This window comes from Triticum dicoccoides, chromosome 5A, assembly GCF_002162155.2.
Source record: "Triticum dicoccoides isolate Atlit2015 ecotype Zavitan chromosome 5A, WEW_v2.0, whole genome shotgun sequence".
NCBI lineage: Eukaryota > Viridiplantae > Streptophyta > Magnoliopsida > Poales > Poaceae > Triticum > Triticum dicoccoides.
This window is the reverse complement of record NC_041388.1, coordinates 20,155,399-20,160,908: the sequence shown is the minus strand read 5'-3', so window position 1 is coordinate 20,160,908 and position 5,510 is coordinate 20,155,399. Positions and strand designations below refer to the sequence as shown.

Sequence of the window (5,510 nt, the reverse complement as noted above, 5' to 3'; positions counted from 1 at the left end):
GCTGCTAAGCTCTATTAGCCTTATGATGTTTCACCCTCCAAACTTATACTTTGTAATAATAGGTCAATGCAGAAAGTGTTCTACAATAAAATTTGGCAGCCAGCAGAATCATCAGGTCTATTTCTACCTGAAACGGTGCGTCAGGCGAAGTCCCTTTTTAAAAGTGTCTTAAAAACGCCTCCCTTTTGACAGTGGACTTCTTTTGCTCCAACCTTCAACCATGCAAGCAAGAAAATAAACAACCATGGCAGGGCATACATTTCTCTGCACATAGTATACAAGACTTGAATGGAAAATAAGTTCGACACATTTAACAGGAGTATTGAGTATAGATATCTTTACAATAGTTAGAAGAATGAAATACATACATTCATCTTCTTCAGGTCCTCCTCTTCAACAATTCCAGTTTCATCGGCCTAGTTGAAGAGTGCCCCTTGAGTCAGCCGCAATGCCCTCACAAGCTCAATGAATTTACCTTCAGAATCGCATTGCAGCACTTGTTCAGGTAAGAGAGTCCATCATCTGAACCATGCATGTCCAATCCAAATGCAAAGAAGCTTCAGTTCTCTTATTTCATTAAACTGAAACGGTTGTAACAATATATGTACGACACTGGAGCTGAAACTTATTTTCACAATGTCTAATGATTCCAAGTACTAATTAGGAAAAAAAACATATGACATGCCCTAAATTATAGCTAACGGCATTAGCAGATAATTGTGAAGCTTAAAAAATCATTTGTAGATATTTGTTGACAAAAGCAAATCACACATGTGAAGTCCAGAATGGTCTCGAAAGCATGAACCATGAATATCACAATTTTTAGAGCATGAACCATGCTCCAAAAATACTACTTTACAGAATTTTCAGAGCATGAAACACTTAGAAAACTGAACGAACAAATTATAAAAGAAGAACAAACGAACAGTTTTTCCAGCAGCGACTGCATCCCTAATACACAAAACATGAGTATTCAGAAGACATAATGTCGGTCATAGCCAGAAGAGTGACATCCAAGAACTAAACTGTGCTACCGAAGAAAGACCTTTTTTGGAGGCCAGTGATGTTTTCTACTGGGATGTGATTGTAACAGGCAGAGGGCCTTGACCATTCAAAAAAAGATAGAAAGGGGCCCTTGGGCGGCAGCAGAGGGTTGACAAGTGCAGGCCTGGCCATGTCCTCCCTGCCTCGTTTCTGAGTTCTGATGATACACACATGCAGAGAGGCAGAGGGCAAAGATAAATGGGGATCACCAACATGCAGAGAGGCAGAGGGCCAAAGATAAATGGGGATCACAAAAACCCAAATGAGTCATCCTTATACATACAAAACAAATGAATCTCAAACCAGATAGAAGGGCTACAAAAACGACAGAAAGCACATCATTTTAGCTGACTATTGTTTAGATATCATGTTTTTTAATCCACAAACCGTACACCATTGCTATGTTTGGTCCCTATGGCCTAATATTTACAAACCTGAAAACCCGGAATAACTTCAACAGTTCTTCAAACTTGACATGACTTTACCGCCTAACAGAACAAAAGCAGAAAAAACTGTACATGCATCTTCAGTTACTTTCAGTTCTATATCTGGCTGATTTCAATATACCAGATTATCTACTCAAAAAATTACTGCTGTTTGAATCCAATATCTATTAGAGCGGTAGCAAATATCAAATTAGTGCAGCTTTTGAGTAGCCAGGAACCTCAGTGGTTTCAACATTGTGCTTTATCCAAGTACATAATCAGTGTATAACATGATCTAAGAATTAAGATGGTAACTGAACAATGACTAGTATGGTGCTTTATAGTCCGACACAGAAAAACAGAAACAACGAACATCATTGTTGGCCACCTTCCAGCTACTGATTTAACCTAAGTTCTAAACTGATTGCAAAAATCTCGAAATAAGCCATATAGAACTGTTATAAGCTCTACCATAAGAAATGCAAAGGAGGTCCATCTTCCAGCCAAGCACCACTCCAATACTTGACCTGACAAACATCCTCAAAGTTGAACTAACAATAGCGAAAGAACACATCTTTACCTGCAATTCCGACCCCAAAAAAGAGGAACAGTCCATCTTGCAGCCAAGCACCATTCCAATACCTGATCTGACAACCATCCCAAAAAATGAAGTTACAACAGCGAAAGAACAAACCAAATGCCTACTGTATTACAACAAATTATCCATGATAAATTTTGTATCTACATGCCCACCCATATTTGAACGTTAGAAATTTTAGAAAATAAATTTCCATTAAAATGCCTCATCTGTATGAGCTATGATGCTGTTACTGATACACAGAAATCAATCAAGAAATCAAACAGACACTAGTTACCAAATAGGATATTTGTTCCATATGAGCAATGTACAAAATGTGCAAGTGCAACACATCTGGCATAAACAATACTGAAGACACAAAAGACTAATGCTAGTGGAAGACACTTTCTCCTGGATGCAGTTGCCCAAGTCAGGTAGAAACATGTTGCCTAGTCTATTCTCCATATGTAAATACTGAAACCGCAACATACAGCCAGCAAATTTAACAATTGCTTATTGATTATATGCTCATGAACCTGTTGAACACCGCAATGTACAGCTAGTCCATATATGTAAGTGCAGCACATGAAACAATGCTTGAAACTAAATCACCAGGATGATGGGATTATTGTTTCTTTTTTTTGAAGTCATAGATTGTTTTGTGCCAGAAACAGGACAAGTAATGCTCTATAACCTTGGCATCAAAAATGGTCTAAATTTCATATAGAAGGCCGTGGAATACTTTGCATGTGTTCATTCAAATATATGGAGTTGACCTGTACGTGTTGCTTCTATGCACACTATGTTTCATATGAATTTGTAGGAGAGAATCTCTATAATGGTAATTAAGTAAAGGGCAACCTGGTGCATGTAGCTCCCGCTTGAGCAGGGTCCAGGGAAGGGTCCGACCACTTTGGGTCTATAGTACGCAGCCTTTCCCTACATTTCTGTAAGAGGCTGTTTCCAGGACTTGAACCCATGACCTCATGGTCACAAGGCAGCAGCTTTACCACTGCGCCAAGGCTCCCCTTCTATAATGGTAATTAAGTATTGTCGATATTTACTCTGTTGCTTTAGGATCGAACAGCTGGACCTGGAAGCCACGAGAGCTTCCCGAGGAAGAGGGCGAAGGCGCGGGGGTGGAAGAGGGTATGCCTGTGGTCATCACCTTCCGAGACGACACGACCCGGCGATTCAGATTTCTCTCATTCCTTGCCTCAACAACATGCTCTGCTTCTTGAGCTTGCAGGTTCTAGCCTTTCTCTTCTCCTCTTGTTGTCTTGCACTCTGATCAAGCCATGGTGCATATTGCCTCAGATTTGCTTATTTGAGTGTGCTTTTATACATAAATTTTGATTTGTTTGTTTTTCATATTTTTAGGGATATGAGGAGAGAACTCTATTGTTGGCAGTGACTGCATCATTTCCACAAGTGATATGGTTGATCTTTGCTATGTGGACGATGGCAGGATCTGTACCTAAGTTTGGAGATTCTGAATTAGTAAGAAAAAGATGGCAACCATTTGATTGTTTTTTTATTACTTTAGGAATATGAGGAGAGAGCTCTATTGTTGGCAGGGGCTGCATCATTATCTTTGCTATGTGGACCGATGGCATGATCTGTACCTAAGGTTGAAGATTCTGAATTAGGAAAGAAAAAGATGACAGCCACTTCGTTTCAGTACATCAGTTTACTGAATAATTCTACGCTTTGAACTGCACGATTACAGTGACAATATAACTAAATAATGGAAGAAACTTAAGGCTAGACACCACATAAATTTTCTTTTTATTTGAATTTATAATTAGACACTTGAATTTAGCTTGATACATATCATATGATACCTCAGAAGCCCATATTGTAAAATTTGACCAGTTCCCATAAGGCCACAACTGTATCTTATTGTAGAATTTACCTTCTCTTTTCGAATGCCCATATATTATGTTGCTCTCTGATTCAACTTATACGCATTTAGCAGCTTATCTTTATCATGTTATCCCGTTCTTACCAATACCATGTGGTAGCTAAATGTGTTGATCTACCACTGTAGTGTTAGTACTGTTTTTCAACTATTTTTTATTGGCCAGCTATATGATGTTAGTCAGCTACTTCCATTTTTGGACGATTAATTATTTGCATGGATGTTAAGTGAATGGCTTATATTGCCTTACAGTGGTAAACTGAAAAGTGCCTTACATGAGGACTGATGGTGATATTATATACATGTATGTATATGTTTTCATTAAGCAGAACACGTGAGAAATCACTGATGCGCATGGATGATAGCTTTCCCACGATGAAACAAAGTTGATCTTGAAATAATCATAGCTGAGGGATTAGGTTCGTAACTGAGGGTATGTGCAGAGCTGGAGGAAGAAGTTGCGAGGCTTGAAACTCTTCTTGTGAAGGGCTCAGGGACAGCAATGGGGACAATGCCTCCTTAGTTGTAATTGTGATACTCCTGATGTGCAAATAAACACTCTTATGATACTCCTTATGCTGAAATGTTGGTTGTTAGTACATTATTTGGTTCTCTGGTACTGATTTCATGATTTGTGGTTAATACATGATATAATACAATCCACATTGCATTATATTCCCAACTACATCTCCTACTTACTCAATACTAACATTCTTTCTATTTCGCTTCTTGCGCCATTGGCGCAACCGGGTCATCTAGTTCGTATAAACATCTCCAAGAAACTAAGGTCTTAGGTAAAGCACCACAAACGCATGACGACATATTGCCTACCACTAAGAAAAACAGAAGGAAATATTTTTGCTGCAAAAGGATGCTAACTCCCTTAGAAGAAGTATATAGTCTCGAGATCCGGGCAGCGAGGGGAGTCAAAAAAAGCATGTGGCACGAGGCTCTCATTAAATACAAGGAATCTGGGATATACTACACTACCGAATGTGAAATCTTCGCAAATCATCCTCTTGTCTTTGAGGTGGTACATCCTGGCCACGTTACATTTAGGACATCTGATGAGGATGGCACCGTTCCGAAGAGAGATTACCTTGCTCACCGATACTTCATCGCGTTTGTAAAGTACGGGCATCGGCACATGAACCCGATGCAGCAATGTCCAAGTCTCCGCCTTGTAGTCTTGTAGGCCCCATATGTCCAGGGATGTCAAGCTCTGTGACATAGCCGCGACGCAGAGCTCCCTATCGAGCTCAAACAAGGATGTCCTCACAATATTGTCTGGCGAGGGTTGGGACATGAGCATGAATGTCTTGGAAGCCGTGTCGAATGCTAGCATCTTTCTCGTGTGGTTGGCTTGAGGGTGCTTAGAGAGCCAGTGTAGGTTTTCACGATGAGCCACTGGAACCTCGTACATTGATAGATTACCAGATGGGTCGGAAGGAGCTGGCCCAAGTCGACGTGGTAGGATGGCACCGGCCCAGAGGATGTAGTAGCGACGTCTTGTCTCAGGTTTGAAATTAGAATTAGTAAATTC

General features: G+C 40.0%; 1 long non-coding RNA gene across 1 annotated transcript; it reads left to right on the top strand.

Moving 5' to 3' along the window:
• Positions 1-3,129: 3,129 nt before the first annotated feature.
• On the top strand, positions 3,130-4,518 carry LOC119296840. The gene is made up of 3 exons (XR_005145407.1): positions 3,130-3,295; positions 3,427-3,546; positions 4,297-4,518. It is a non-coding gene; the product is annotated as an uncharacterized LOC119296840 (long non-coding RNA).
• Positions 4,519-5,510: the final 992 nt, after the last annotated feature.